At 37.3% G+C, this 19,409-nt stretch overlaps 1 protein-coding gene across 12 annotated transcripts in view; it reads left to right on the top strand.

Moving 5' to 3' along the window:
- The window catches only part of RGS7 (regulator of G protein signaling 7), a 265,193-nt gene that overhangs the window by 10,554 nt on the left and 235,230 nt on the right, over window positions 1-19,409 (top strand). The window lies entirely within an intron of this gene.

Here is a 19,409-nt window from a genome sequence, read left to right on the forward strand (position 1 = left end):
GATGTGTCCTTCAATAGCTGTTTGTGGCAATTCCCTTTTTTTTTTCCCCCCGGTGACTAGTGTTTTTTATCTTCTAAATATTTATTCAGCTGCTCTTCATTCAAACTCTGGCAGTTACTTGGCTGGATGAGTTGCTTATGCACACTGTGTGTTTGAGCTCTGCCTCTTGCTGTGTTAATGATCTCAGGTGGTGATGCTTCTGCAGAGTATAATTACCTGGTAGCAAAGTTCATCCTGTCTATGGTGTTGTCTTTGGCAGTTACGATTCTGTCCCCACTTGTCTCATGTCCCTGTCATATAGAATGATAATGTCCTCTAACCTTATGTACATGTGTCTCTTAACTCAGCCTTCAGAGCTTATTCATTCACTGCTTATTCAAAGTGACAGCTGTGCCATCAATATGTTTGCCACTCTTCCCCCATTTGGTATGTTGGAGTAAGCTTTCCTTCACACATATGCTTAGAAATGCTGTCTGGCCCCCTGTGCTCTGCAGGTCTGCTGCACGTGCATCAGAAGTTGTAGTCAGACCCCGTTGGTATGAGCACTCATGGTTCCAATGGTAAATCTACCACAGGAAGGGAAACCCAAAGTAGAGGACTCACTCATGTTTTCAGACTTGGGACAATTCATACATAGTGTTCTATATTTCCAGTGTAACTGGCAACAGACGTGTCACTAGTTTCAGTATTGTTTATCTTTCTTCATTCTGGTTGCTGTTGAATTTCAATATTTGTCCTTGCTGACTGCCACATTGTTGAGTTTGACAGGTTGTTGTCAGAATTTGAGTCTGCTGACATAAACTTTGCATATATGTAAGTAGAGATTCAATCAATGATTATCCTGTGTCAGAGTAGATCCTGCTTTGATTTTGTATAGTAGAAGATTAGGAAAGAGTGCCTTTTGAGAGAAAGAGGACAGCTCTATCTCATATTTATTTGATGAATCTTTCAAAGAGTTCATTGTGCCAAAAAATAAAGCACAGTTATATCCCCTGGGTAAGGTGTATGTTAGATTGAAATTCAGTCGTTTTTCCTTATTTATATTATTGTGTATTTGTACAAATTGTAAGGTAATTATTTCTGTGAAAAGAACAGATCAGTTAGGACTTGATACTTACCAAGGAGCCATGCTATTTAAAGATGATAGAAATTGTCAGAGTTCCTTGAACAACCAAGATTATAATTATGCAAAATTAACATTGAGTTGAACTATATTTCATGCTTCTACAGAATGCATAAATTACTTGCAATGAATCTTACTATTTAAGTGCTTTCTGGTGTAACTGTATAATTCCTGAGAATTAGAAAAAAAAGATAAATTTTCTACTTCCAGTAAAAATCATGCTGTAGTAATTTTTAGCTACCACATTCCAGAGGCAGTAGGAAAGTAAAATTTCTGCATCAGTGAACCTGTGAGCTTCTTCAGGACTGCTCTGTCAGATTTTAATTCCTGTTAAAATTATTAGTGTCTTCTTAAGGTGCAACAAACAGTTCTTTATAGAAAATTACTAGAAAAATCAAGAACTTTATGTTTTGTTTTGTGTTGTGTTTGTTGAGTTGATGTAGAAAGACAATTTTCCTTTCTGAGAGCCAGGCTACTGTTGGGATTGTGCAGGAAAAAGCTGAGCAGAATTTGCCTAGGTGATATTGCTACGCTCTTCCCATAGCACAATCAACACCAGAAATATTCATTTATTTGGTGTCCCTTTTGATGTTTCTCTGAATTTCAATCTTCAGTGAAATAAGAGATACCATGTTGAGACTTGAGCTCCCCATATCCTTTGATGTCCTATGAATGCAAAACTTTGTGTGTATTTCCCAGTTGAAATAAATGACCCTATCTACCTGACTCCTTGGAGAATTCTTAAAAACTTATACGATTCATGATAAGAACTGATCTTTAAGCCTAAGTCTAATATATTTCATCTGATTTTCCTTACACCTCACAGACTTGTCGTGGTTGTGACTTTTCATGTGATCATAGTAATCACAGGGACATCACACATTTCTGTGCGAATGGTTTTAAAAAGAAAACTAAGAAAGTTTTCACATAAACTAATGAAAGTTCTAATAGGTAATTCTAACCTAGGTTGTTTTATTTTTTAGACGAATATTAACACATTCTCTGTGCTATTTCTTCAACCCTAACAACTTACAAATGAACACTGATAAAAAATGCTGTAAACAATTTGTATTACCAGAGTGATCAAAATTAGCAGTTTTATTTGTGGACCTTTAGAGCCTCTTGCCATGAGACTCCAATTTTAGAGATCTATTTAAAAATAACTTTTCTCCCACTCTGTTTGGGGGAAGGGAAAGCAAAGCAGGTTTTCCTGGATATTCTTTATAACAGAAACCGTATATTCATGTTGTAATCTTCACAGCATTCTCCGTGGGTTGAATAAAACTCTGTCACCAAGATTTTATTTTCTGTGGAGATGTTTGAAAAATTTCAGGTGCTGCCATCAGTCTGGTAAGCATGGTACCAGTAGGTTAGGGGGAACCTTGAGTGCTTGCAGCACTCTTCTTCAACCTTGCTCAGAACAGTCACAGTCAACATTGTAGGGATGGTGTAGAGTAATCATAGAATCATTTAGGTTGGAAAAGACACTTAAGATCGAGTCTAACTGTAATTATACACATTCATTCCCTTCCTGCCTTTTGTAGGCCTGGGACATCTGTTCTTGCTGTAGATACCACTGTTCTGATGAGAGAGGTGAGTAGGAAAGAGAGCTGCTACGAAGAGATTCCTGCAGGTGGTGGTGCTGGTGAAGTCAAGTATTTTGCAGGTGTATGTTTCATGCTAGTGACAGTGGTACCAAGAGGATCAGACACCATATGGATTTGTAAGGTTATTTAAGAAAAACCATCACATTATGTACGGAAATGGGAATATGCTTGCAGTAGCATCTATAATAACCTCTCACTTGGTCTTCAGGATGGTGCTTTTGGGGTTACTAAAAAGCAGTGGATAAGGTGACAGAATAAGCCATTTCCTAAAAAACAGGAAATTAAGTTCAGAACTGAAATACCTTCTGTTTCTTGAAATATGGTATTTTTTTAATACAAACTAAGCCAAATATGTTAAAGTGGGATGTTCATGTGATAGATTTGCTCCCTGTAGCTTTCTTGTCCACTTTTGATTTTTTGTATACAAGCAGGGCTAGTGGCAGGTTAGGGGTGGTAAGTGCTAATTCTGGCCCTGATGGCACCGTAATCCTTGAAGAGGAGGCAGCAAATGGGCCTCCATGCTTGGAACATGATGCAGGTTCATAAAGCAGAAGTGAAATACAGTCAGTACATTTGTGTGAGATGTTTGCTTTGAGATAATATTTGCTTATACAGTGGAACATGCTCTTATTGTATGACAAAAGTACAGCCAATAATGCTGCTCTGAAGTGTTCCTTGTTTTCTAAAGGTAAATATGTTCTTCTATGTGGGGGAAGGGGAAAAAGGGTGAATATCTAGGAGACAAATGTGAGCAACAATTCAAGACAAAATCTTGATTATAAATCTTCCCAATGAGTTCTCATTGCATTTTTTTTAGTCTACTCCAGGTATGTCATAATTTATCTTTGTTTACATATAAGCATATATGGTGATGCTGCTTCTGTAATTCTCTGAAAGTCCAATGAACAATTACAACATGAATTACTCATTTTCTCCATAGTACTTTTTTGCTTAAATGCAGAGGCATATAAAATTGAAGAAAATCCAGCTAAACTTGGCAGCCAGTTGCTAGTTTGAATTGTTTCAAAGAAAATGACTGAAGAGAAGATTAAAAAACCAGTAAAGTTAGAAGTTTTGTTTTTTTTTTTTTTAAAGTTCAAATTAGAAGACTTTGGCTTGATGTTAACAATTCCATGTGAGAGTCAGTTTGATTTGAATGTCATTGTAGATTGTCTCCAGCTTCCTCAAGGGTCTAGATGAATCTTTTCAGAGGTGTACTGAGTTAAAGATTAATAGCAATAGAGAGGGGTATGTGTTGGGGGAAGGGTCAACGCTAATGTCTTAGAGGCTTGATTTACTAGCTTTTAGAGGTTAATTTGTAACATAGATTTTTATGAAGTATTGAATTTCATGGACTATTTAACTCTGTTCCCATGTAAACTTAAGCCTTCATTCTTTCAACCTACATTTAAAAGTTTAAATATGTGTAAGTGAAGAAACAGTAAAATCAGACTTTGGTTCATCAGTGCAAAATTCAATTCACCTCAATAATGTTCCTATTTTCTTCTTGGAACAAGGTAATGCAGGATATAAAGTTTTTTGGGTGTGTAGATGGTCTGTAGTGGTATGTAAGTCAAAAGTGCAGAACTGTACCAGCTGCTCTTAGGAATATCTGAGAACTGAGTGACTTTTGGTATGGTTTTGCTTTAGGAAGGAGTTAGAAACACTTAGGCTGTATAAAACTGAATGAAAGAGACTTAGGATTATGTTATGGAGTCTTTGTGTCTAAAAGTTTGATGTCTAGCTTAAACTAGCTGTCTAGCTTCCCTCTGTAATGAATGGAAAGAAGTAGATACCTCCAGAGAACTAGAGCAGGTGAGTCCACCAAAATGTGACTGACAGAAAAAGGTAGACAAGAAAAATACTTTGTTACTTTGTATCTTTAATATATTCTTACAGTGAATCTTAAATGTGAAAATACAAGATGATACAAGCTAAATTTATTTCTTTTAATAAGTAAAAATGAAGATTTCAGCGGGGGGAAAATAGATATTAACACAAGGTTAGTGTACTACTAGGTTCCTTTACAAAATTTTTACTCACTGAAGGCCCTGTATGTAGAGGTTGTACTTGAGAGGAAAAAGTGTTGGTTTGCATAATAATAAAGTTTGTGCTATTCAAGTTCAGACTGCTAATCCACACATAAACCCCACACTTTTTCTACCATAGTCCCAATTCACTTTTTTTCCCCCATTTGTCCAATTCTGAATATATATATAGAAGAGATATAAGGAATCCCTAACCAATAAATCATTTGGTATTAGATCACAGCAAAGTCTCTATCTAATATGATTTGTTTGTCCATGTAAGTAACTGTAAGACTTTTGTGAGTGTTTAATTTTTATTTCAGTGATATGTGTTATATAATAAAGCAACTCTTCCTGTTCAAAGAGAGAAGACAGCCTTTAGACTTCGCCTTTTGTTTCCAGGAAGAAAGTATTTCTTCTTCAGGTAAATGGTTCTATTTATTTTCTTAAATTACTTTTTTTTCTTTTTTTTTTTTTCTCTCTTATCCTCTTCAGCTTGTGAGCTGAGAGCTTTCTGGGAAACATGAGATAATAATTTTCACCAAAGTAGCCTAGAAGAGCTTGTAGGAGTTTGCAAGGAGTTGCTTCTTAACCCAGACAGTCCAAGCATGTAGAAAGTCACCCTTCTGTGTCACATTTTATCCGTACGCCTAAATTGATTGTACAGCCGAGAAAGGTACCTCTGTGGACAAGTGATTCTAGGATTACTCAGCAGTGTAAAACAGTATCTGTCCTCCTTCAGTTCCATGTACAATCTGTGTCTCTGCCTACACACCAGCTCTCACATTCCTTCCAGATTCTTTCCCCGTTCCAGTACCTACTGCCTTGGATTGTCAGTTCATGTCCTTTTGTTAGGACCAGAGAGTTCTCGAATCACCTTCCCCTTGAGTTCTTTAGTTGGCCTTTCCAGGGGGTAAATCCTTCTTTGCTCTTCATCCAAATCTGTTCCTCTCCATTTCTTGTGGAACCTTCATATGAAATACAAAATTTCCTTCTCCCTAAAAGGTAGTGTTTCAAAATATAGGACCTCTAAACCTCCAGCTTGGCTCGTAACAGTTCAAAACAGAAAGTGCAGAAAAATGCCTGATCGCTGCAGTCCTTACCGTTTTGGTGAAGTCTTCAGGAAAGTTCAGGTTAGGACCAACACCTTTTGTGCGAGTAAATTTAGCCCAACAGTTTTTGGTAGATTTCTAAGCAATTTCAACATTTTAAGAGACGTGTAGGACAGCTTTAATAGATGATTAGATGATATTACCAGCCTTTTGTATGCTCGTTTATTCATTCCCTCACCATTGCATATTTTACCTTGGCAAGTGAATCTTGTCAGCAGAATTATATCATGCTGTATAAGTCAGGAGGTTTTCTCACACATTAAAATTTAACCGAAACAGAACTGAGTCTGGATTCATGTAAAGAAGAAATTATAGTCTGAAACAAATAATTCTTTCAGCAAGAACAACCAAGAACTATTTTTATGAGATGCTGAGCACGTACATTTCTAGAGAGCCAAGGACTTCTCAACATGACAGCACTTGTCATAAAATCTGTAGGTGGGATACCTGCTTAAATTTGGAAATGAAAAAGTGTATCTGTACTAAACTATAAAGGTTATTTTAAGTATGTATCTCTTGTCTTTGTGATTTTTTTCAGTATTAGATATTCTCATAAACTGTTGTAGTTCAGCTTCTTTCTCCCCTTCCATCTTTTTTTAAAAGAGTGGGAAGGAGTCGCATATCTTTAGTGCATCTTTGACATGATGGTCTGAAAATAATTCTGAGCATAATATTCACAGTAACTGTAATGAAAAAAAGAAGCTTATCTTAAACCTTGTTACTTTTGCACTTCACCATCACAAGATATGAGAGTGCAGTCTTTTTAAAAAGACCGTGATTACAGCTCCACAATCCAGTTGTTCGGACAATCCATTTGATGCCATAGTATTTCTCCTTGTGCACTAACTCAAATAGGGATGGGTGAGGGAGAAATAACCACTTTGGGCCTAAAGACTATGCCTCTGTTAGGAAACTTAGCAGGGGTGGGGATTGTGTTTTAGCACTGCCCAGTGATTCCATATTCAGTGAATTTCTAGGCATGATTTTCACCTGAGGCAATCACTTCTTTTTCTGACAATGCCTTGTGATGGATGGGATGGGCTAGCAACTGTTTCCAATAGGCAATAGGGAAGAAGCCCTCCTTGTTTTGAGGTAGGAAAATTAGCCATATTGGTGCAAACTGTTGTGCCACACTTCCCAACAGTAAGTGAATAGAGAGTAGCCACTTTCATTTCCCATAGAAATGCAGTTCTACAGCCCAGTAAGATAAGGACTTGGTGATAGGACTGAGCTCTTAAAGGATCTGAGTATGAAAAAAATTGGAGTTATTTTCAGCAGTTGAAATCTCAGGAGGAGCATCTTGGAGGAGATGGCTGATACCTTGAGTCTGTAACAGTATTGAAATGCTGTGGAAAACAAATGTGATTAATGTTTGAGTTCTCCAAGAATAATAGTGTCTGTATTTTTTTAAAAAAATCTGAAATTTTAATTTCATTTTATAAAAAAAACCTGAATCGTCTGCAAATAGAGAATGGAGCATTGTCTGTAACTTTTGAACTCAGACACCTCAATGAATTCAGTGGAAATTTTGCCTGAAGTTACTGAAACAACTTGAAAAGCAGCTGTATGTATGAAATCACCTTCACTTAGCACCGATATTCAAGTGCTGATTAGTGTTTAGAAAATAACTTATTCCTTAGCATTCAGGTTTTTACCACAAAGTAGACTAATTACCTGTCCTTGAATTTAGTCAGAGCATCAGGATCTACTTTTCAATCTTATTTAAAGTCCAGAATTAAATGATGAAGAGAATTGTTAGATTAAAATATCAATCGTCCTTTTCCTAAACACTCTCCTCTTACTGAAACTGTGCTCGCAAATTGTACAATAGGGTTTGTATTGAACACTGATTTTTGAAAATCAAATATTATTTTCCTGTAGAAACAGCATTTTCCCGACAGCCTGAAAAAAAACCCAGGTCTGCATAATTTGTGGAATGTATGAAAGCCCTTGCCTTATATGCTACATATCTCAAAATACAAAGCAAGCACAGCTTTTGGCTTCTGAAATAAAGCATCTTCTGTTTGAACTTGCTCATGTTTTCCTGTATTTTGGGATTTTTACAAGCCATTCTTTCTAGTTTCTTTCTATCATGCAAAACATACTCCAGTGTACCACACCTAGCTTTTTTGAAAGATGAAAGTCTTCAGAGAGAAATGCCTTTCCACATGGTAAAACTGTTTTTTCTTTCTTTTACTGTGTTCGCACCTCCCTCTTTGACCATAAAATCCTTTTATTCTGTTTTTGATCTAACTGTACTTGATTTACTATAGGCCAGAAAGGTTTTGTACTATTGTCTCTCTTCTTTAATTTCGTGGTCCTAACTCTGTCTCCAATTGTTCTTCTGCTTGCTTCATACCTGCACATTTCTCAGTCTTATTTTTCTCCCTATGCCAGAGTGGCTGTCTTAGTGCTATTCATCAAGTCACATACCAAGTCTGCTTCCATGTGTCACCTGGGTTTATTATACTCTTCTCTCCCGTAGTTGTCTTCGTATTCATATTAAATGTGTCTGTTGTGTTATGTGTCAGGAACAAGCTCCCTGGCTTCTTAGGATGCCACTAGGATGAGGTTTCACAAAAGCTTAAGGTGGGATTCCTCAGGGTCAGGAGACCAAAGCCCCTTTCCTTAGTGTACCTTGGGGATCTGTTTCTAAGGTATTTGCCATGAAATGGGATTTTGAAAACTGTGGAATGACCAGGCCTGTCCTCCCAAGTCAGGAAGCTGTGGCTGTCCTTAGAAAGGCTTTTGAATTTTTCTGCACTTTGGGAAGGTATGCCTTGCTTGGAGCCCTGTGCAGATAGTCTGAGTGCCTGCCTTGGTGACCTGCAAAGTCACTATGCCAATATGGAAAGTATTTAAAAAATAAAAAGAGCAGGATTGAGATAAAGGAAACTGCACAGAGGAAGGAAAGAGGATTGTTGCTGTTTCAGCACCGGTACACTGTAGCTGAAGGGTGAAATTTGGCCCCAGTGAGCAAGTCAGACTTTGAATTCCCTACACAAGAAGTGAGTTTTCCAGGTCAGTTAGCACTTGCTTTGTGAAGCCAGTGTGTTCCTAACGAGGGAAACAACACAGGAAAGGAAGAAGGTTGTTTCTCAGCAACCCAGAACTGACTCATGCTGCCAGCATCATAATTAGGAGTTAGAGCCCTCCAAGGGTCTGTAATGGAGGTGTTTCTCTGATAATCGTGACTATTTTCAATCTTTTCCCCATGTCTTTGAGAAATCAGTTGGGAAGATTCTATAGTTTCTCTGCTTGTCCTGGATATAACTTAGTTGTTGTAAGGCAGAGCAAATAGAAAAGAATTCTTTCCCATTTTACCTTCTTGAAAGAGATGTTTTTGCCATAGCCTCTGGCAATTGCAGAAAGTGAAATTCTTTGTTTAGAACAAAACACAGACAAACAAGACCCTCAGCCCAACCCCTTGTATTACATCCCACTGGTATAGGTAATAAGAACTATGTAAATTGATAGCTAAAGTTGAATGGATTAAATAATGTTTGCTAACAAGTGAATGGTGAAGATGCTTGATTTTTTTTTGAGTCATCTAATTGAATTTTCAGAGGTGATACACTAAAACAGTAGAGTTAAAACTGATAATAATTACAAATCACAAAGCACCTGAGCAACATTAACCTGTATGAGAGTAATGCAAATATGTTTCTTTTAATTAAACACATTTTTAATGAGGTAAAGAGCTGAAAAAAAATGAATCATGCATTGTGTTACACTTTTGGTGCCCTAGAAAGCTCCTTTTCCCATTCCCTTTTTTGCTACTTCACATGTTTAATTGTAATGTTTCAGATACTGTTCCAAGACAATCTGCAAAAATAGTTTTTTAATGTTAAGTGAAGCCAGTTGGACTTTATCATATGCTTAGCTTTCTTTGTTGGTAGGGGTGCTTTACTGGGCTCAGACATCAGTGTTGCCTTAGTTTAAATGATTATTTATTTTTGAAGGAAGAGACATAACCTTTTAAATGGCCTATTGGAACTTTTGAAGGTCATACATGATTTCTTGCCTCTTAATTATGGTGCCTTTTTTTTTTTTCCCTGGAGATGCTTTCTGTAAGGCTGCTTGAAACATGTTTTAGAGCTACTTGGCTTCCACTATGAAAATAAATTAATAATGTCTTTTTTAGCAAGAGAGCTGGCCAAAGAAAGATCTTGGAATATTGCAGGAAAGTTAGTATGTTGAAACAGCAAAACTCCTCACTTCCTCGTGCTGATGGATCAAGCTATGAGTAGTTGATATCAGTAAATATTATGACAGCATTTTCACTTTTAGAATGGAGGACAGTGGTGGTTTGAGAGGGAAGGAAGGGCCTGTGAAGTGGGCACCTCTATTACAGTCTGTAGCAAAAGCTGAGTAAAGTATCTCAAATCTCCAGAGTTGTAGAACTTACTCTTAGAGGATTTTTGTCCCAGAACGAATACTGCAGCATAAGTTTGACTGCTTAGATGTGAAATCATTGCCTTAAAGCACTTTCCTCTCTGTGTCCACAGAATGCCCTACTGAGTAGCAATTCCTTGCTTTTCTGCAGACTGCAGGAAGCAGGAATCAGCACTGTGTATGAGGAGAAAGAAGTGTGACTTCTGTTCTGTTTATTTCCCTCTGAATTGCTGGCTTGGAGAGGTTATTCAGGTAGTGTTGCCCTAATGCTGGGTAGTGAAATGGAGAGAGGCCAGACTGAAGAGGATGAAATTGGATGCAGCACTTATATCCTGTGATGATGCCATTTTTAGCTGGTAATGTTCAGAATTGAAATATTTTCATGTTAATGTAAATTGCCCATCATCAGTTCAAGCTCATGACTTTATCCTCTTTCTGCTCTAACTAATGCTGGCTTTCCATTGTCACAGGTGCCTGCGTACAAATTATTGGGATATTGTGTGTGCCTCAGGGATGAGGCTGGGAAAGACGATTGATAGCAGTGTTGTGACTGGCAAAGCACTGTTATAGCATTTATTTATAACATTAGCAACAATATACTGGAACATGCTTCACCAAACTAAAGTGATATTTAGTTGACTAAAAAAGTGGTTAGGCTGGGGTGTGTGCCTACAATTCTGTATCTGCAGTTTGCTTCCTTGAAGTGAGTCTTGTGTCTAGTGAAGCTTGCTGTGAAAGTCATTGGTGCTTTGCAAGATATTATCAGTATAGATTGCAGGGTTGTTTTAGTATTTCAAGGTCCTTCCTCTTATGTGATTGCAAATTTTGATGTTTTAGGGGAACGAAAAATATTTCCAATGATGAGAACTGAAATGATAATATGACCATAGAAATGGTTTTCAAACAACTCAGAAAGGAAACACGAAGGAAACATGGCTGAATCTGTGGACCTAACCATTGGTCACCCCTGAACAGCTGCTGTACGCCTAAGGAAGTGTCTTGATTGCTGCTTTTTGCTCAGTCCAAGGTGAACTGCACTGAAGCCAGATTTCACTTCTGTTTATTCTTCCATTGTCAAATATGAAACCACTTTCTGTGATGAATGTATGGTAGGTATAACTGCCTTATAATGACATAAAATTATCTATTGCATATATTACATAGCCACACTGGTGAATGTAGAAAAAAATAGTACCACGAGATCAAACACACAGGTTAGATAACATTTGCATTAGCATTCTGTGCACTATCAGATGAGAAGATGCTGCATAAGAGAGGGAGTGTGAAAGAACTATGAACATCTCTTTGAGCTCGTGACTGTAAATTTCAGTTCCCTCTGACACATAAAAGCCATTTACTTAGGTTTTTGCAGTCCCTATTGTGGCTTTTTCTGCCTTTAGAGAACCCTTGAAAACTCTTGTGGCTTAGACTAGTAAATTAGCTTTTCATATTTTGCAACCATCCTTGTTCCTTTCTAGCTAAACTTATTCCTAGCTACAAAGCCATGCTCTCTCCATCTGAAAGTTGCTCAGAACTTTTTCCCTTGTTATTTGTAGTCAAGAAGTAGATGTTATCAACTGAATTTAAAGGCTGGTTGTCCTTGCCCAGGAACAGTGGATTCTTTTTGCTCTGTACCTATAATGCTCTTTGTTTTTCTTTGTCCAATCTCCAAGTATTTTTATTTCCTTCTTTTTTTCTTCATTCTTCTTTCTTTGTTGAGATGAAAAGCCAAGTGCATTCTTCTTTTCTATAGCACTCAGATTTTTTATTTTGTATATTCTTGGATTTAGTTTAAATTTTGTTTCATTAATTTTAGCCTGAAAATCTAACCAATTTGCAGAGAAAGTGGGATCAATCCTTGGTTTCTGAATTATCCTCCTTGCTCCCTCCATCTCGTCTTAGTCCATCTCTTACTTTACTGTTGGAAGCTGCACAAGTTTCATTTGGCAGAGTCATTGAGATAGTGAAATCTGATTTCAATCTGCTTCCTTATTAAGCAAGTAGTACTGTCCTTCCCCACTGTAGAACAATTTTCAGTCTGGATGTATTCATGCTACCTTCCTGCCTTCATCATTATGACCTCTTTATTCATTTGCCCTCACAGAAGCAGCCCTGCAGCGTTTAACATCCTGCTTTGCAGATGCTGCGGAGCTCTTTGGGCTGGAAGTTAGCTTAAAGAAGACAGAGGTCCTCCATCAACCTGCACCTCAGGAAGTCCCCCATCATCCCCACATCACCATTGGCCAATCAGAGCTCAAATCAGTCCAAAAGTTTAATTACCGTGGTAGCCTCATCTCCTCAGATGGTAAGATTGACGGAGAGATAGACAACAGGTTAGCAAAGGCATATAGTGCTTTTGGAAAACTCCACAAAAGAGTATGGCGTAATAAACACTTGAAGAAAAGCACTAAGATCAGTGTTTATAAAGCCATAGTGCTGTCTACTCTCCGGTATGGTTCCGAATCATGGGTCATCTACCGCCACCACCTGCGTCTCCTAGAACGCTTCCATCAACGCTGCCTCTGCACAATCCTAAACATCCACTGGTCAGATTATGTGACTAATACATCTGTTCTTGAACAAGCAGCAGTCACAAGTATTGAGGCCATGTTGCTGAGAACACAGCTGTGCTGGGCAGGGCGCGTCTCAAGGATGAAGATCCTGCTTCATGATGAACTTGCCACTGGCTGCCGCAAGAGAGGAGCCCCGAAGAAAAGATACAAGGACTCCCTGAAACAACATCTCAGCCTTGGCCATATTGATCACCATAACTGGTCCACTCTGGCCTCCAACTGGGAGGCCTGGAGACACACCACCTATAACACAGCTGTCTCCTTTGAGAACACACGCAGGATCACTCTCGAGGAGAAAAGGCAACGCAGAAAGAATCGTGTCTTGCAGAATTTGCCATCTAAGGAGTCTTTCTGCTGTGCCTTTTGCAATCGGATATGTCTGTCACGTATTGGCCTCATAAGCCACCAGCGTGCCTGTAACAAATGTGGATAGAGCCTTCGTTCGCGAAGCCCAGCCATGATGATGATTCATTTGCCCCCCTCTCTCTCTCTTCTGTTATCTAAAGACCCATGGCTAAATATCTTTCAGTCCTCCCATACAAGACAAACCTTTACATAGTGCAAATCTCATGCTGGATACCTGATACCCTTGCATAAAATTTTAGTTCCCAATCTGGCACAGCAAAGCTCTGCCTTTTTTTAGCACCAGTTTATTTTCTTGCTCCTGTCTCCATTCTCTTGCAAAAAATAAAGTTTAAACCATTAGTATGTTAGGGGGAAAACATTTCTTTCATGCTAAGCATTTTATCTGTCAGATAAATCATCAGGCTTCACTGTCTGCTTCTTGTACTTGAAGTAGAAACTAGTGACAAAGCCAAACGCATATATTGTTGTGTTTAGCAGTTCTTTACATTAACTAGAGAAAGATATTGTGCACAGTAACAAAAAAAAGACATTTTGGACAGAGAGTACACAAAATTAGATTTTTTTTCCTGGATGTCTTGCATCTTTTAATTTCTTTCTTATTGTTTTACCTCACTACCTGGCTATTTGAGGTTACGAGCTCTAAGTGAAGGTTACTTAGTTTTCCCTGCTTGCAGAGTGGCTTGATGTTGTAGTATAATTTAAGCAAAGATGCATTTTTTACTCCCTGACTCTCAAATATTGAAAGCTGAGGCAAATTTTATGATATCAGAGCTTTTGTAAGATTTCTCTTGACTGTCTAAACCGTTCTTACTTTGAACACTAAATCTACTTTCGATTTATTGTTTTTCAATCTCTTTCTTAACTTCTTGTTATGATTTTAGAGAGAATACTGCCAAGAGTTTGGTGCTGGATGTGTTCTTGTCCAGCTGTTTTGAACTATACATCTGCAGTGTGAAGGTTTAAGGAAGTTTCCTTTAATATTGGAGAAACTGTATAGAAGTGAAATGTCTGATAATAATCTTGTAGACTGAAGTAACAAAAAAAGCTTTTGTAATAAGGGATGTGTTCTGGGAAGGACTTGAGTTTATACTGTGATTCGAAAAGAACCCAACAAACTGACTTCCCTATTTTGTGGTTCTATTACTTTTTTTTTTTTTTTTTTTTTAAACCAACATAGATGCCTGCTTATTTGCTTTTTGTAATTTTTACTCCTTTGAGTTTCTGGAGAATTTAATTTAAAAAAGCAAGCTCTCCTTTCAACCTGAATGCTATGCAGAGTTTAAAAGAATGAAAACTCCATTTATTTCCTGTGAGGCAATGACTATATTTATTGTTTGTTCTTGGATATAAATGGATGTAGATTGGTTCATTTTGTGATACGCAATCAGCAAATTGATTTTGGCTGATTTAAACCTTCAGAAAAACAAAGCAACCTTAGGGGAAAAAAGAGCTGTTTTATTAGATTGTCTGTGAACGTGAGGCAGGGAATTCGTGAATGATAGAGGGAACTTCAAAATGAAAAGTGGGGGAAGGAAAGAAAAATGATGAACGAAGCTGGTTAAACTGCTGAGCTCTCTTTTTCTTCAGTGCGTTCAGCTCAGTGAATTAATGAGATTAAGTCACATCCACTCTGATTGCTGGAGGGAATGAGCAAAGCAGGCAATTTCAGTAGTAACTTTCATAGGCAAGTTTGGCACTTGCAGGCTACCTATGATGGCATGGTGCTAAGTTTGAAGCTATTTCCTGGCTTGATATCTGCCACAGTTTTTATTATTTTTGTAGTATGTGTAATCTTAGCTTGCAGTCAAAAAGGCATGTTGAAGAAAAATTGTTTCTTAATAAAACATCTGACAAAATCCTACAAAAGTTAGCCTGTATTCTGTATTTCTGGCATTTACCTATTTGCCAGAAGCTTCTAGAAATTCTGTCACTGTGTAAATGGGATGAAATCAGATACACTAATGGATAATTTTTACTTTTCAGAATTTCTCAGTTGCTCTCTAATCTCTCCTTATGAACAACTTAAACACATCTTCCCCAAAAAACATTTCAACAACTTGCAAGAACCACCCCCTGTCAACTGTGATCAAGTCCTGTGCCTCATTCTCAATTTCTTTTTTCATCTCTTCTGAGCCTCTTCTTTTTCCCTTGGGTGCCATTTTTTTTTTACCTCCTTGTTTTATTCTGCTGCATGATTTTTATTTATCAGCTCAATTCTTTGCCACACAAATTATTCCTTCAGCTAGTTTTCGGTGTCTCCTGTTAATTTTGTTATGATGTCTTTTGGCAATTAATCTGTTCTGGTCTGTAACCATGGCATTCTCATACATGGTGCTCTTTTACCCCTCCCTTTATAGGGCTTTTGAGTCTTCCTTTCTCTAGTCCTTTCACGTCAAAGGGTTCTAAATCAATGTCTTCTTCCTAACTAATCCTTAATAAGTGGATTATTCTATTTTGATCTGAACAAATGCTGTCCTATGAATTAGGCCCGCCTGAGAGATTTTCTTGAGGAATGAAGGGGAAGAGCCTGTTATTTGGTGTGTTGGTTTAGTCACAAAAAAATACAATTTATTTCTTTTTTAAACCTGAAACTACCGTCAGATTGAATTAAGCTAATATCTTGGGCTAAAAGGATTGTAGCTAAATTTACAAAACCACATCACTGTGTTTTCTTTCCCTACTTTATATTAAGTTCTCAGTAATTGGACACTCCTATGTGAAGTACGTGGCATCTGAAGATGTAGATATTAACCTATAAATAGCTCATCTTTGCCTCTGAGGAGAGTGTCATTAATACCAAGTGATAAGAGATGCTGAGAGCAATACACTGTTACTTTAATTATTTTATCTGAAGCAGAGACAGTGTCCCATTTGGCAAACTCAGGGTAAATAATAATATTTTTACACAAAATGGAAAAGCCTCCCCTGGACGCTGGGAGACCAGGATTGAGAACCATGCTTGAGTCAAGGATGTTGGTATGATGATATGTAAATTTGCCTCTAAACCCCATCTTTTTTTTTTTTTCCTCTAGAGATTAGTTCTATCCCTACATATTTGGTTGATTTCTTCAGTTGGAAATTTATTATAAGATTGGGACTAATTAATCATGGTTCTTCCAGGTAATTTTAAAGAAATGCTGTGTATACGATATGTTTCATTTCTGTAAACACTCTCACTTTATGAGGAAATGAGAGTATATAACCGGTTGTGGTAGCTCTTTCTGTGGGAAAAAAATTCCTAGTTGCATGTCAGCTAGCTACCATAACCTTTCTCTTTGCCTGAGAAAGTCTGCCCTCTTTTGGGTAAAGTTAGAACTGGCTAAATTGTCAGGACTGCAGTGCAAGTGCTTGAGATTGTTCTGCTTTGCCTGCAGAAGCTGTTGGATTTTCCTGGATAGCTTTGGTGGACCACCATATTGGTATCAAATTCTATGTAGCTGTGGATTTTCTATTCCAGTAATAATCGACATTTTCAGTAGGGTATGAAAAATTTGCATTAAGGTTTTAAATATATGCAAATTGTACTGTGTTCTCTTTGGGGGTGTGTACATATACCTATATTTCATACTTTAAAAAAAAGAAATATGGGCTTTCCTTATTTCTAATAATTTTCTATTCCTGTGAAATTGTCTGTCCATGACTCATTTCTTTTTCTATCAAATCATAATTTTTCTTGTTAAATCCAGATTGCTTTTTAGTGACCTCCTTCTTTTTTGTTTTTTTTTTCTTAACTCTTTCCCTAACCAACAAAGTACCAAAGCAACAAAAGCTTGGTACTTCAGCAACATAAATTGACAAAGAAATTTAAAATTCCAATAAGGTTGGAAGGTTGGTGACAAACCAAATCCCTAGAGCTTAAAAAAGGACTATGAAGGAAGTGGTGAATTTTGTAAGTCAGTCTTAGGTTCAGTTCTAGAAAATACATACTGTAACCTGTAGTCATTGGAATGACATTTGAAAACCTACATTAAATAGATTGATTGCAAATCACTCCTAAAGGAGCAGGTGTTTAGATCCCATCAAAAAGGCCAAGGACTGGGCCTGGAATCACTAACTACCTGCTCAGAGCCTGGCAGTGAAACACTTGTAGTTCTGTAGGGTCACAAATATATGAGTTCAAATAAAGAAGACAGACTGTCTCTGTGCTTAACCAGGTTAGTAGAAAAAAAAAAGTGGGTTTTATACTTTTAAGATAGCACAGTATTAAGTCTTGGCAGTGTTTAGAGTCTAGTTAAATAGAATGCTTGTGTTATTTTAGTAAATTTGAATGTGACTGTTTATAATGCTGTAATGTTTTAGAGACTTGGTCATGGAACAGGATCATGCTGTGCTAAGAGCTTGCACAGCATGTCTTTACTCCAAGGAACATTCAGTCTAGGCATAAGACAAGATAAATTGATGGATATAGGCAGCATACTGACATAATGCTACAGTACTGGTCAGCAGGACAGAAAGCAAAATTTCTGATCATGTCCAGATAGATTGTTGTATACATCCTGACATAATGTTTTTACTTAAAAGTGCCATGTGCATGTGATGTTATTGGAATACTTGTGTTGTATTGACAATTCAAACTAAACACAGAAAATGTAGTCACCACCTTGTTCAATCATGTGTACTTTATTGCCTTGTTAGATAAAGCTGCCCCTTGGCAGCCTTTCCCCATCATCTTTGTTTTATTAATGAGTAGTTTTGCCTTGCATTTTGAAAAGGCCATTCCTCTTCTGGCAGACCATGCTTTCTGGGAAGGCTAATGCTGGTTGCCTATGAGATAAGTGATGACTTTCAACATAGGAAAGATGTGTAAGTAATTTATGAATTAAAGCCTTTTATAGGCTATTGAACAAACACATCCAACTACAATAGAATGAGATTATCCCATTACATATTATTTTCTTTCTACTTGCATTTATGGAAGTAGTCCAGCCCAGGGTTTCTTTCACCACAAAATAGTGTCAAAAATGAAATTCTTTTGGGTTATTTATGATCTTCTCTTCTGTTTAACCCCTTTAGGGTTTAGAACTTCTACTTTGTTTTGACAGTGAACATGCTGGTGAAGTGAAAAAAAATTTGGTGGTCCACCAAAGCTGTCCAGTGTAACAACTCTGTAGTTATGAGACACATCACTGATATGTCTAAGTTATTCCTCTGGTTCTGAGGACAAGATTAAAGACTATGTGGAATATAGTTCCTTTTGACATTACTGGAAAAACACCTAATAACTTCAGTGAGCCCACGTCATTGCTCTGCTTTAGAACTGCATTTATGTTAATAAAATTTGAATATTTTCAAACAAAAAAAATTACTCGGATTAAGAAAACAATGATTTTATTGGAAAGTTGCTAATGTTTGATTTTTATGCCCTTTAACACAATTACTAGGTTAAGTGTTGTCTTGCAGGACAAGGGGAAGGAATTATCAATATTTTTAAGGTTTTTCCTTCTGTCCATCTTTGAGGTTAAAACTACATTTGAACTATATTTTGTGAAGTTCCCATTTTTGCTCTCAAAAAGAAATTTAAACACTAGTCTGATAAATAAGATTTTTGAGTTTATTTTCACGCCATACAGCCACAAGGCGTCACTTGTGTTCTTAGCAGGTCTGAGGAGGCATTTCCCTTGTCTTCCAGTGCACCTGGAATATTTTGATTCAGACTTCATGAGCCTCTCCAAGATGCTATTGTATGTCAAATGAATTTTAATAGGAAACAGGTCTTTTCTCCATTCTCTGTTTATTCTTTAGTTTCACAGATTTCTCTTCCCACTGTTTTCAACATTGATACTTCTTCACTTTACGCTTGTGCTGTTTAATTCTTTCCCTTGTTCTCTTCCACCTTAAAACTCCAGATTTCTCTTTTTCACACCATTTGTTTTCATATTGCCTTTTCCTTTTTACATACTAAATTATTCTAAATCTGTATCAAAGTTGAGACACGCTATGTCTGTCTGCTACAGAGCCCCTTTCCTTTTCTGCCAATGTATCTCATTGAACTGAGTTGATGGTTCTTATCCTGTGTTATGTTATTTCATCTTTTACTACTTCTGTCTCTGCAAAACATTTCTGTTCGTGCTGGAGTTCATCTTTCTTTACTCTGGTGTAATGGTTCTATGACCATTATCAAACCTGTGTCTTCCTTTCTTTGTGTCTCCAAGAAGTCCAGATCTGCTCTTTCCTTTCTCCTTCATTTTGTTGCGGCCACTATGACT

This window comes from Pseudopipra pipra, chromosome 3 (assembly GCF_036250125.1).
Source record: "Pseudopipra pipra isolate bDixPip1 chromosome 3, bDixPip1.hap1, whole genome shotgun sequence".
NCBI classification, from domain to species: Eukaryota; Metazoa; Chordata; class Aves; order Passeriformes; family Pipridae; genus Pseudopipra; species Pseudopipra pipra.